Source organism: Gopherus flavomarginatus, chromosome 10 (genome assembly GCF_025201925.1).
Source record: "Gopherus flavomarginatus isolate rGopFla2 chromosome 10, rGopFla2.mat.asm, whole genome shotgun sequence".
In the NCBI taxonomy this organism is placed as follows: domain Eukaryota; kingdom Metazoa; phylum Chordata; order Testudines; family Testudinidae; genus Gopherus; species Gopherus flavomarginatus.
In genome coordinates this window covers 74855879-74869524 of record NC_066626.1, presented here as the reverse complement: position 1 = coordinate 74869524, position 13646 = coordinate 74855879, and the positions used below count along the sequence as shown (strand labels likewise).

Below are 13646 nucleotides of genomic sequence, written 5' to 3'. Positions count from 1 at the left end.
TGCAGATAACACAAAAGTCAGGGGATGATAAATAATGAAGTGGATGGATCACTGATACAGAGCAATCTGGATTTCTTGGTTAGCTGGGTGTGAGTAATCAATACATGTTTTGAAAGAACTAAATGTAAGAGTACACCTCTAAGAACAAAAAATGCAGGCCATACTTACGGAATGGGGGACTAGCCTGGGAACCAGTGACTCCGGGGGCGGGGGGGAATGGAATTCATGGTGGAATAATCAACTGAACATGAGGTCCAAGTGCAACGGTGTGGCCAAAAGGGGTAATGCAGTCCTGGGATGCATTAAACAGAGAAAAATTTGAGTAGGAATAAAGAGCTTCTTTCACCTCCGTATTTAGCACTGGTGCGACCTCTGCTGGAATACTTTTTGCCATTCACGGTTCAAGAAGATTGTTGATAAATTGGAGATGGTTTAAAGAAGAGCCCCAAGAATGATTAAAGAATTAGAAAACCTGCCTTACTTGTTATATCCTTGGGGGCAGCCGGTTTAGGAAGCAGGCCACACACTCACCTGTCATGCAGGGCATCATTTAACATCTCTTTAAATTCACAGTGTTCTGCTAGCTTTTTTAAAATTGCTACAAATTGTACAACTGTTTCATCTTCTTTTTGTGGAACTGATATCTTTCAGCAATTACCAGTGGTTCTGGGGAAAAATGGGACCCCAGGATTTCCACAATGTCACTGTAAGATTTAGTCTCAGGCTTAACAGGGTGTAGTAAGTTGCATAGCGGGGAGTAGATTTTAGCCCCTACAACACTTAAGAATATTGGCACCTTCTTCTCTTCTGTAATGTCATTTGCAATAACAAAAAGCTCAAAACGCTCAGTGTACACAGGCCACTGCACTATATTCTCATCAAAAGTTTCCAGTGGCCTGGTCAGAGTAGTCTTGATTGTTAGTTTCACTTTCACAGTCAGTGCAAACAAGCAGCTTTTTTTATTTGTTGGTTCTTTACCTTGACTTCTACTTCCTTCTGTTACTGGAGCAGCACTGGAATCCCATCTATCGTCGCCACTTATTATATCCTTGGGGGCAGCCAGTTTAGGAAGAAATCACTTGAGGCCAGACAGCTAACAAAACTACCATTTATTTACAGACACAGAGCTCGCCTAACCGGCCAAAGCTGGCTGGGCTAGCCCCTAATAATCTAACTCAGTTGCCATAGAACAAAAACCATGACAACCAAATACACAACATTACTGTGGTAGACTCAAGGGACTCAATCTAGTTTAACAAAGAGAAGGTTAAGACGTGACTTGTAAGTACCAGCATGGGGAACAAATATTTAATAATGGCCTCTTCAGTATAGCAGCAAAAGATATAAAATGATGCAATGGCTGAAAGTTGAAGCTAGACAAATTCAGACTGGAAATAAGATGTAACATTTTGAAGAGTGAGGGTAATTAACCACTGGAAGACTTCACCAAGAGTCATGGTGGATTCTCCATCATAGGCAATTTTTTAAAACAAGATTGGATGTCTTTTTTCTAAAAGATCTGCTCTAGGAATTATTTTGGTCATTCTATATCCTCTGTTATACAGAAGATGAGACTAGATCATCACAGTGGTCCCTTCTGGCCTTGGGATCTAAATCTGTGAACCATTAAGACATAATCATCCAGTCCACAAATCACATGTGTGAAAACCCCTGCAGACTCCTGAGTTCCAGTATCATGAACCAGTCCCAAAGCACATGTCCAGTTTCTCATAAGCGCGTAGTCAACCCAAAAACATAACTTTAGCCTGGAATGCTATTTTCTTTTATGGTCGTGCTCAAGATGTTCTGGGGCTTTAGATATGTGATGTTTGACATTTGTGGCAACTGTCATTTTTTAAATGACAGACAGGCAGAAAAACAAGAGGAAGGGGAGCCACCAGTATCTTTTTAAAAGAAGCTTTTTTAAATCTTCAAAAATTCTTAATTTTTTGGATCAAAATTATTTTACTGAGAATTCAGTTGCATGCTAAGATGCTATGGTTACCTTCTAGAGGAGAAAAGCAGTACCTAAAGTGTTTAAAGGAAGGCTGTAAATCTTGCTTCAAGGCCTCAATCCTGAAAACATATACGTGCTTAACTGACTACTAATGTGCTTAAAATCACTTATCCTTAACTTTAAGCATGTGTGAGTGTTTGCAGGTTCAGGGCATAAATATGGATTGTGATGTTTGCTTTATTGCTGTCCCGCCCCCAAGTGAGCTTTTATTTAACTAATTATTTTTATTCCAGTATTACATCAGATACAAGCCAGATCCTGCTGTTAACTATAGCCTGCCACTGTCTGATTTGCCTCCTTTGTCCAGAGCCCTGCCTTCTAAAGTGGCAAGTGACCTTTGCTCTCTGCAGCCACACCATGCATTCTTACATCAGAATAACAGCTGCTCCACACTAGGACTGGTCAAAACCATGTATTTTGTTTTCAGCAGAAAAAAATTCCAAGAAAACAATCTTGTTTTATACTTGCATGTAACTTTTGGGGGGGTTTCATCAAAAACACCAAAAAGTTCCAAAGAATCAACTTTTTTCTGCTGTTAACAAATGGAAGTTTTTCTCACAGAACATTCTGTTTCAATAAAAAGCCATTTTTCACCCCTCAGAAAAAAAGCTTTGAATAAACCATTTTGACTAGCTCTTCTCCACACACCTCATCACATCCGGAATTTAATTCAGCCATAACCTGGAACTGCATTCTGGGAATCCCACTTAGCAGTGGCATGAGGATTCTAAAGCCCTCCTCCTGCCTCAGAGGTAAAACTGCAGCAGCCTCTCTCTTTTCCTTTATTCATCCAGCATTAGAAACTCACCATACATGCCTGAGGCCAGCTAGTGGGGAAGAAAAGGACGTTCTTGTTTGAAACTGCATGTGGCCCTTGCCATGCCCCTTGAGAGAAAATTAAAGGGTGTCTCTTACTGTTTCCTTTGACACTGTTCCTTAAGGGCCTGTTGCAAAGCCCATGAAGGTCAATGGGTGTCTTTTTTTCTCATTGAGTTATCTGGGCTTTTGATCAGGTAATAGTATCACAGAATAATACAAATCCTTAGACAGCTGCTCCCATGCTAGGTACATACTTTTAGCATGAGTGGTTAAAGCAATACAGTCGAGGAGAAGCATGACAGAAGTATAAAGATGCATCATGCTACCCTTCAAACTCATCTGCCTTCCTTTAATTATACTTCATTTGCAGTTCAATCCTTCATGGGGTGACTTCCCCCTTCCCCTCACCCACTCCAGTGCTTGTAAAAAAGGATTAGGACTGGCTGTGGAGGATGTGATTGCCAAGTGAAGACATACGATGCGGGGGCTTTATAAGCATCTAGTGATGCAGAAGTAAATATAACACACAAGCTGGAATGGGTAGGCATTTGACGAATTTGTTCCAAAAACACAGTCCACCTTCTTTGGAGTTCCCCTCCAAGCCTCTATACTGTCCATGAGCTGTAATAATGTTCCAACATTGCCCTGTAAAATGCTTTGTGCTAACCAAAACAAGACCTACACTTGCCCTTCTTGTGTAACAGAAGCTGGGAACATGATGGAACGTTTTTATTTGGGTTATATAATTTCTTTACTCTTTCTCACTTGAAATAGGTTTAAATGCAGTTTGCTTTTTATTTCATTTTTCAGACCCATCTACGGGGGAGGGGATTTGCTCTCTGAGTTTGTTCAGGTCACTTATTCTTGGTGTCTGTTTTCCTAATTATAAAGAGGGGAAAATAGTATTTTCCTGCCTCAAGGCGGTATAGTGAGACTTAGTGGTAAGGAGGCCCCTTAAGAGGATTGTATGAAAGATGCTGCTACAAAAGTGCAAAGATAATTATTAATGGTCGTAACCAATCCAGCTTGCAGGACTGTCCCTGCAGCGTTTGGGGCACATTGCTGGTGAATACTACAGAGTGCTTTATTAAATAAGGGACGTGCCCCTAAAGGCAAGTGCTAACTGTGAATTATAGAATGCTGTCTCCTTAGGGATGTTTTATGATTGCAGGCTCCATTGTCTCTGCACTTAGCTATTTTCATTATTTCCTGCTGTCCTGTGAGGTCGAAGTGGCCATATCATACCGGGTTAGATGCAATCACACACAGTGTACAGGCACAAGTTGCAGGTTAGAATTAAATAGCTCCCTGAGTTAATCTCATTTGGTTAGCTGTATCTTTAAGTGAGTTTCAATCACGGCTTTTTTTCTTACCTCTCTTTCTGTACGCAGGCTGAATTAGCAACCAGCAGAGGATTTTATTTTTATATGACTGTTAAATGCCAATTTGGAACTATTATTCTGTATGTGGAGCCACCATGGAATGCTTTCACAAGGCTAAAATTCCTAGGGGCTCAAGCCACACGCAGGGAAATGGGGGAATCCAAAATAACCTTGTTTCGCTGACAAGATGAAGATTTAGTTGGCACATTGCTGGACCTAACTTGTCATGATTGACTTGTCTGCACCCTTTGTAGGCTCCCTGGGCTAGATTCTCAGCTGGTGTAAAGCAGTGTAACTGTATTGACTTTGGACCTACACTGAATTCCACCAGCTGAGGATCCGATCCTCTGTAAAATTTCAGACGGGGGTAAGGAGGCGAAGCTGGTAACTGTTGCCTACACGTTTTGAGTGCAGAAGCTACTGTAGGCCTTTGTTTCCTGGGCATTACTATTATACATGTGTGTGTTTTTTTTGTTTCTGAAGACCCACATAAACTCAAATTCTGTGCTCGGTCTCCTGATTGCTAAACCTGTTAGTGAAAGTGACCCATTCCCTGGGGGCCAGTGCGTGGTGACTCCTGCATTCTCTGGTGGTTTGTGCAGTCTAGTTTTAAGTGCCTCACCTTTTGGGACATCCCAGTTACGAAGTGTCATAAACATACAGCCAAAGGTAGCATAAAATCTCTCCTTACCCTGTAAAGGGTTAATCTCTCCTTTACCTGCAAAAGATTCAGAAGCTCAGATAATCTGGTTGGCACCTCACCAAAAGGACCAATAAGGGGAGAAGATACTTTCAAATCTGTGGGGGAAGGTTTTTTGTTTGTATGTTTGTTCTCTCTGGGTCAATGAGGAGCCAGGGCAGGGAAAATACATCTCCCTAAGCCATATCTGAACTAAGCATCTAATATTACAGAAATAGTAAGTAATAGCAAGGAAATACATTAGATTATCTTTTGTTTTAGCTTGTGAATCTTCCCTGTGCTAAGAGGCAGGTTTATCCCTGTTTTTGTAACTTTAAAGTTTCCCCTAGAGGGGAAATCCTCTGTGTTTGGAATCTTTTTGTTATCTTCCATCCTGATTTTACAGAGGAGATTCTTTTATGGTTGTGTTTTTGTTTTGTTTTGTTTTGTTAAATAAACTTATTTTAAGAACCTGATTGTTTTTCAGTGTCCTAAAGACCCAGGGGGGTTGATCTGTGCTCACTTTGTAACCAATTGGTTAGAATATTTATTCTCAAGCCTCCCCAAGAAAGGGGGTGTACGGGTTTGGGGGGATATTTGGGGGGAGGTATGGCTCCAAGTGGCCCTCCCTGAATGTTTGTTTGTTTAAATCACTTGGTGGTGGCAGCAATATCAGGGGCAAGGAAGGAATTTGTGCCTTGGAATTTTTTTAACCTAAGCTGGTACAAATAAGTTTAGGGGGTTGTTCATGCAGGTCCCCACATCTGTACCCTAGAGTTTAGAGTGAGGAGGGAACCCTGACACAAGGTTATTCCAATCTTTCTAGCAGCACTTATTGGAAGGAAGATTTTTCCTGATATTCAGTTGTGTTTTTTTTCTTTTTAGTTCATGCCTTTGCTCCTAGTTGTTATCTTTGTGCATACTAACCTAGGAGCTGGATCCAAACCCATCAAGTCAATGGAAAGACTCCAATAGACTTGGATCAGGCCCTACACAATCCCACTCCATCCTGTGTGTTTAAACCCTTGAAATAACTGCAGACAGTTCTCGTGTGTGTGCATGCGTGCGCTTGCAAAGCAGAACATAGAGATCCTGAGCATTTCTCACTGTGAGGCAGGATGTTGCTGCTGGTCCTAAGACCACTTGCATTTGACTGTCTGTCTGCTTTTCCACTAAAGAAGCTTGGGAATTGTCCGACCAGAAGGTGAAGGGTTAGGGGTGTTTTCAGACTCCTTCTGTCTTGCCTGGTGGAGGTTGTTTTTTAATCAAGTAGTTTCACTGAATGAGCTAAATTTTAGCTTAAGCTGCTTCTCTTATTGCGTGGGGGCTTGTGACCTTCTAAGAGGCTTATTTTATTTTTGTCTTTCTGCCAGGAAAATGTCAGTTACAACATGAAAACGCAAGGCTTTGAATTCTTGCCTGTTTGTTGGAGAAAAGGCCCTTTTTTACTAATTGGCTCTTTACTCTGTTTGTTGAAATGGAAGCTGTTCTTTAAAGGGCTTCTCCGTCTTCGTAAAGGCCCTTTTCTTTCCCCTAAAGAAAGGGCAAGAATTCAAGTACTTGTGTTTTTCCATGTTACAACATCTGTGTGTTTAGTTAGAGCACAGTGCAGAGGCTCATAAAGGCCCAAGTGTTTCCTCATTGCATGGCTTTCCCCTGCAGAAAACTATCACATGATAGGAGCGACAGAAAGCTGACTAGGCCAAAGGCAAATCCGTCGTGAAAACTGGTACAGTGAGCTAGTTTTCACTGGAGATGGGGCCCAAGATATGGAGTTCACATCCAGACCTGATTTTCTTTTCTCCCCCCCCCCACCCCTACACGCCTCCCAGAGGGTTTAGATCTGGTTGTCTGGGTCAGATCTACCTTTAGTTTACACCAAATAAGGAATACTGAATAATATTAAATATCAGTGTTACTTACCATCAACTCTGCATGTGTTTACCACATCCTTCCCACAGATAATTTAATGGGAGTTATGCTTGTGGGCATATGCTCCAAAAAGCTCAACCAGGTCCACGTTCTCTGGCTAATGGACCAAATTGTGGATTCAATATATTTCGCTCCATTTGGAGCCTAGATTCACTGGGCTAAATTCATTCCTAGTGTAATTCCACTAAAGTCCCTGAACTACTCTAGGGATGAACCTGTGTGTATCTTGCAGTTGCTGCAGCCAAGTATTAAACCCAGCTCCCCCTGCGATTCAGAAGGCTCTGTCATAGGGATATCTACCAGCTGAGCTGATTAAAATGGAGCCATATAAGCTTAGGGACGGAAACCATTCATTTGCTTGACCCAAAGCCTGCAAAGATTAATGCTTATGCATAACTTCACTCATGCAAAGTAGCTGTATTGAAGTCAATGGGGCTACTTAGGTAAGTTAAAGTAAGCCCATGCATCAGTCTTTGTAGGCCAGGATCAGGCCTCTAGTCCATTCCACAGCTGATGTGTGATTGCTCCATCTAGTGGGGATTCCACCACTCCACTGAGTGACTTGAAATTAGACGAAGGTTTCTGACCATTAGGGGAGTGAAGTTCTGGAATAGCCTTCCGAGGGAAGTAGTAGGGGCAAAAGACTTTCCTGGCTTTAAGACAAAGCTTGATAAGTATATGGAGGGGATGTTATGATAGGATCGTTAATTTGGACAATTGATCTTGAATTACCACCAGACAGGTCTGCTCAATGGTCTGCGGGGAGATGTTGGATGCGATGGGTACTGAGTTGCTGCGGAGAATTCCTTCTTGGGTGCTGGCTGGTGACTCTTGCCCACATGCTCAGGGTTTAGCTGATCGCCATATTTGGGGTCGGGAAGGAATTTTCCTCCAGGGCGGATTGGCAGGTGCCCTGGAGGTTTTTCGCCTTCCCCTGCAGCTTGGGGCACGGGTCGCTTGCTGGTGGTTTCCCTGCAGCTTGAGGTCTTCAAACCATTTTTGAGGATTTCAATAACTCGGTCCTGGGATAGGGGTTGTTATAAAATTGGATGGGTGGGGTTCTGTGGCCTGCCTTGTGCAGGAGGTCAGACTAGATGATCAGATTGGTCCCTTCTGATCTATGAGTCTATGAGACTGCTCCCCTGCCGAATGGGTGTCACCATTGAGTAATCTCTTTTCTCGCTATTCACCCAAAAGCTTCCTTTGCTTGATATACCCCCTTGCTTCCCCATTCACAAAGCCTATTAGAACTGAGTTACTCAGCAGGAAGTTCTTTGCATATCTTGAGTCAGATTTCAATTCTCACTAGATGTGGTGGGGGAAATCATTGCCCCCTGGTGTCCAGGTCGATATTGTGACTTCAGTGTCAGCAATATGTGTTGCCAAATGAGAGAGAATCTTAACTGCAGATTTAAAAGAGAAGAAATCCTGTAATCAGTGTATCTCTACTTCTTATTTCTGTCCAGACTGGGGAGACTGGTCTTAGGCAACACAGAGACTGGGAATTTGAGAAGAACCTAAGTACTCAATTTCCATTGAAATCATAAATCCCTTAGGCTCATCTGAAAACTCCAGCCTAAGCAAACTCTTACTTGAAAGAATAGCACTATTGACCTCAGTGCCTCCGGATAAGCCCCATTAAGGTCAATGGGGGTTTTTGAATCAGTAAGGACCATTGATAAGAGTATGAGTTGTAGGCTTGAGTCCTTTGCCTCTAAACAAAGTATGTTGTTAATCAGAAGCAAAAAAATGCAGGTGGTTGGAGTATATTTTGTGCCCAAAACTTTAAGTGGGGGGAAAAAAATCCACAGAGAAGTTAAACTACACCAAAAAGTTGTACAAAATCTATTACTAAAAATGCTTTTAATTTTTCTAATAGTCATTTTGTTTTAGATTTACACTTAACACAACACAATGCTGCAAGGGAATTGTAAGCATAGGAAAACCCTGAAGGAGAAATAGACAAGATGTGAATGAAACTGACAGGTCCAATATTTTTATTGTCTGAACTAAAGGGAATGCAGGGTGCTGGGGAAAGCATACATTGTGGGCAAGTAAGTTTTCAATAATCTAACCAGTTTTGTAATATTGTTAAAGATTTTTTTCTTAATGTTTTTAACCTGACAGTGTCCTTTTAAAAACAGAATTGGTATTTGCTTTTTGTCTATTTTTCCTTCGGGTTCTCCAGCATAATGCAGTGCTGTAAGGAAACGTTTAACTCAGAAACAAAATGAGCATTCAAAAAATCATTTTTGTATTGGATTAGTCTCTGAGTAGCCATAATATGTTGTCACCTCACTGTCTTTAATGGTTTTTATGGCCACGACACATGTGAGACAGGGAAGTGCCATTAGCCTCTGTTTATATATGGAGAACTGAGACCCAGTCAGGCAATGCTCTCCCTTTTTAAAAGATGGATGGTAGCCCAGTAGACAGCTCTTCAAAAAGTTGGCTTTTAATGATCTGTTGAAAGCCATGTCTATTGGTCAGAGCAGGTTCTTGGCAACAAGACTGTTCCTGGGTTCTGTTTCCAAGTTCTGTTACGGATTCACTGAGGCGCTAATCCTGCAACATACCAAGTGTTGCCAAGGAGATGGTGAGCAAACTGGGCCTTGAAGGATTGTTTTTAACCACTCTGTGCCTCACTTTAACTGTAGGTAAAATGGGAGGAAACTTTCTTCAAGTGCTGATACCTATGTGTATTCCACTGTGAGTGCGTATGTGCTGCATGTACCTGAGACCACAGATTTCTAACTCATAGTGGAGATATGCCTATCTGATAGAACTAGAAGGTCCCCAGATCCCTAAGGGGCCCCCTCAAGGATTGAGCTCATAATCCTGAGTTTAGCAGGCCAGTGCTCAAACCACTGAGCTATCCCTCCCCACAATGCCCTGTACAGAGTGCATAAGTGGAGGTGCAAATCAACGCCTCTGTACTTTCTTCTGACCAGCATGTAGCCTGAGTCAGACTCTTCTGTGTCTATAGCAATCTTCAGAATCGGCAAATATAGTTGTATGTAATGTTTAAGTAGTTTCAGTGTTTTTTAGTCTAGTTCGTTTGAGTCTTCCCCCGCAGAGAAGAACTGTGCCCAGAATCCTGGAGTTCAATGACTGTTTGTTTGTCCTACCCATGCTCCTTTTCCATCTGCAGCTAATGCCAGCATGGCCTTGAGAAGGTGCCCAGCACTGCCAAGTGCAGCATTTGTTACTGCTTCTCTCCCTGAACCTATAAGGGACAAGAGTTTCACCTGTGGAAACACTTCATGGAAAAATGCCCTGAGACACCAGTCAGATCCAGGCTGGGGAGACCCCTCTGTAAGATGGCCTCTGAGCACACGCTCAGAAGCAGAGCCCAAAACGCTAAGCCTGAGGAGTCTCTGCTTCACACCTCTTGCAAGAGTAAGGGACATTGTCATGGCTGTAAGGACAGATTCCCTTGGGGAAAAAACTACGCCAGTGAGAGAGAATCCTGCTTGTACAAGATTTTCTGGTCTTCAAAAAAGTGTTCTTAATAGGAGGTGGCAATTATAGATTTTTGTGCTTCAGCAGTTCCTATTACTGGACCCATCAATGTTGGAAAAACATGTGAGAAGGGGTGTAAATTCTATCTAGAACATATGGGTACCTGGTATATTATCTGTCTCGGTTTACATAGCACTGAACACTTACATTCTAAAGGAATCTGCTAGAAATTAAACTGAGGCTCTTGCCATTCAATTACATGATCCTTAACTATTCACACAATCTAAGATGTACTGAACCTTCATCCCTTTCTGTCTTATAGTTTAATTGTGTCCTGGCCTGGCTTAACCAATGTACACGCTCAGCAGGGGCCCTGACCATCAGGTTTGAGAGGGTGGCACTATGACAGGCCACACCTGAGCAGCACTGTGCCCCTGTGCATTAGGTCATAACACCACACACTCAAATTTTCTCCCGAGGGGTGGCTGGGCCAAATTTGAGTGAGTGGTGTTGCGATCTGGTGCATGGGGTCACAGTACTGCTCAGGTTTGGCCCGGCTGCCCCTCTGTCATGATGGGGGAATTGTGTGACCCAAGCTGAGTAAAGATGGAGGAGGCCTCCAGTTCCATGGTGTGCAGGGCCCCAAAATGCTTTGATCTGGTGCCAAGTGCTGTTTTACAATTGGAATGCTCACTCGCCGTTCTATGAACACCATGACCAAAAGCCATTGAAATAGAAGCTGCTGACTCGGCAACTCTATCAATGGTGGCAAAGGTCCAAGCTAGGCAGGAGCCCACCCCTGTGATGTCAGAGTCTGGTGTTCCGTGCTGCCCCAGGGGAGTAGTAACTGGAGACCATAATGCTTGCTGATTCCATAACTAAGGAGGGAGGAGAGGGAGCTCCGGAGGGGAGGTTGTAGAAATGTTTGTGTCTCATGGAAGGCTTGAGCTCTTGGAGAGCAAGGAAAATATTTCTCTGACCAGGCTAATCTGCAGTATGGTGTGCTGCAATAGAGAGCGAGACACAAGGCGTCCCTGCCCGAACAGCATACTCCGTAAGTCGTGCACAAGACAGACAGGGCACAGCAAACACCAGAAGGGCTGAAGAATTCCACAGGAAAAACCATAGGATGTGGCAAGCCTTTGATCTGAGGTTACAGATTGAAGCTGCAGCCCATTTTGGATGGAGGGCCATGCTGCAGTAAGAGCCCTGGGGAAGGGATTCTAGCTGACTCAGCCAGAATTCTCCCAAGGACTCTAGGGGAGGGAGTGCAGTGGAGGATGGCTCCAGGGTACAGCTCGTCCCTGCCCCACCAGAGATACTGTCTGGTGTGGGATTGGGACTATGGCATCGCCTTCTCTGTGTGGAGTCTGCCCCCACACCCTTATCCAGTTGTAGCTGGTCCTTGTTCATGGGTACAAGGAATGTGTGGAGGGATGAAGCTTGTCCCATCCTCTTTCCCCCCTCCCCCCCGTACCCATTTTCTTGGCTCCATGCGCTTCAGCCCGAGGCATGGAAATTCATGAGACGTAAAGTAGCCCAGGTTGTCCCTCACTGTAATTTGCACTAAAGGAAAAGCCTGCACCCTTCCAAGGTTCTAGAGGAGGGGGAGGAGATGTTTACTAGTTCCAGGTTTTCATTCCTTATGTGGATCAGGAATGAGTCCTTCAGTTTCAGGGGCAGCTGTATTAGACAGATAACGTGGGAGTAGCAAAGGGCCTGCATGCGGGGACAGAGAGCAGGCAGGCCCCGCGATGTGAAGTTTTAGAAGTTCTCTCAACTCAATACCTATGATCTCCAAAAGCTTGTGCTTTGACCAATCACGTTTCCTTAATATGAAGGGGCAGATAGCAGAGCACACTTCTACAGATGTTATGTTTGACAGGTTGGCATGGCTGGCTACTGATGCTGACTCTCCAGGTACAACCAGGACTGAAGCAGTTCCAGGGTGCTTATCCTCTAGAAACCAAGACAGCCTCAACATCTGACGCAAACCAGGAGTGCCTTGTTAGGGTCACAAACCTGCACAACAAGAGAACCTTATGTCAAGCACCCTCAGTCGAGTCAGTAGATTGCTTATGGCCCGATGCCTCCTTTTCTGGTGCGTATGTGGGCAGCAAACGCTGATAGGCAATGTGTCTAGTGGCCCCAGCTCTCCGCTTTACTTTTCTAACTCAGTACCTTCCCTACTCATTTGAATAGCCAATATCCCACTCTGTATAGTGTTCTCATTTCTGCTTGGAGGATACCATGTCAGCTGCTACCCGTCTGCTTCCTCTCATGCTCCATGACTTCAAAGGTCACCATTTTGGGGCATTCCTGCTGCTTACGGAAGCGAACCTGTGTGTGCAGATTTGGCTCGCTGAACCCATAGGAATATGTCAGACCTGAGGTCCCCTAGGCTGCCTCTGAGAGGGGCCAGCACAGGATGCATTGGAGGAAGGCTGTAAGAATCCTGCAGTAAGCCAACATGAGATAACCTCATCCTGATCTCTAATAGTTTGTGCTTCAGGGCCCAAGCCAATCACGACATTTTTATATCCCTTCTGAAATGTTTATTACCTGTAATTCTGGCCATTCTTAATAAATCTCCAATCTCTTGTAGAATCCTATTAAGCCCTTGACCTCCATGACTTCCTGTGTTTCTTCTCATGCCTTCCTTCCACCCTTGTTCCCCTGCACAGGTGGGTTTGATTGGCAAACTAAGCTTCAGCACTGGTAGTAAAACATTAAGAATCTCCAGTATTTCACTGTGAAACCGGTGATGTAGAATGACTGAAGGACAAGACTAAGGTTGACGCTCATGGCTCCGTTCCTCCAGCGTTCTTAGGGTATATTGATTATGTGAGAGACACTCGTAGTTCACCACAGATAGAGCAAGAAGTTGAGGGTTTGTAACAAGGGAGATTTAGGTTGGATATTAGGAACAACTTTCTAAGGATGATTCAAGTACTGGAACAGGTTACTTAGGTGGAATGTGGAATCCCCCTTGTTGGAGGTTTTTTTAAGAACTGGTAAAACAAACACATGTCGAGGTGGTCTAGGTATCCTTAATCCTGCCTCAGCACAGAGGGATGGGCTAGATGACTTCCTTAGGTTCCTTCTAACCCTACATTTCTCCCCCTTACAGATGATCCCTGCATACTGCACTAAACTAAAATGAAACATTTCCAAGATCCTTCTCAATATGCCCTCATAGGATACTTCCCCCCCTCCCCAACTTAAAACCTGATGATGGATTTAACGCTGTGACGGAGAATTGCCACACCCCTTAAGTATCTACGTTCAGTGTTTATCTAGAATACAGCTGTCGTTTCCCCCTGCTCTGGCTCCTGATGTAGCTTACTGGGACCCC

The 13646-nt window shown here is 43.7% G+C and overlaps 1 protein-coding gene across 1 annotated transcript in view; it reads left to right on the top strand.

Moving 5' to 3' along the window:
• MRAS (muscle RAS oncogene homolog) overlaps positions 1-13646 on the top strand; it is a 62534-nt gene that overhangs the window by 34131 nt on the left and 14757 nt on the right. The window lies entirely within an intron of this gene.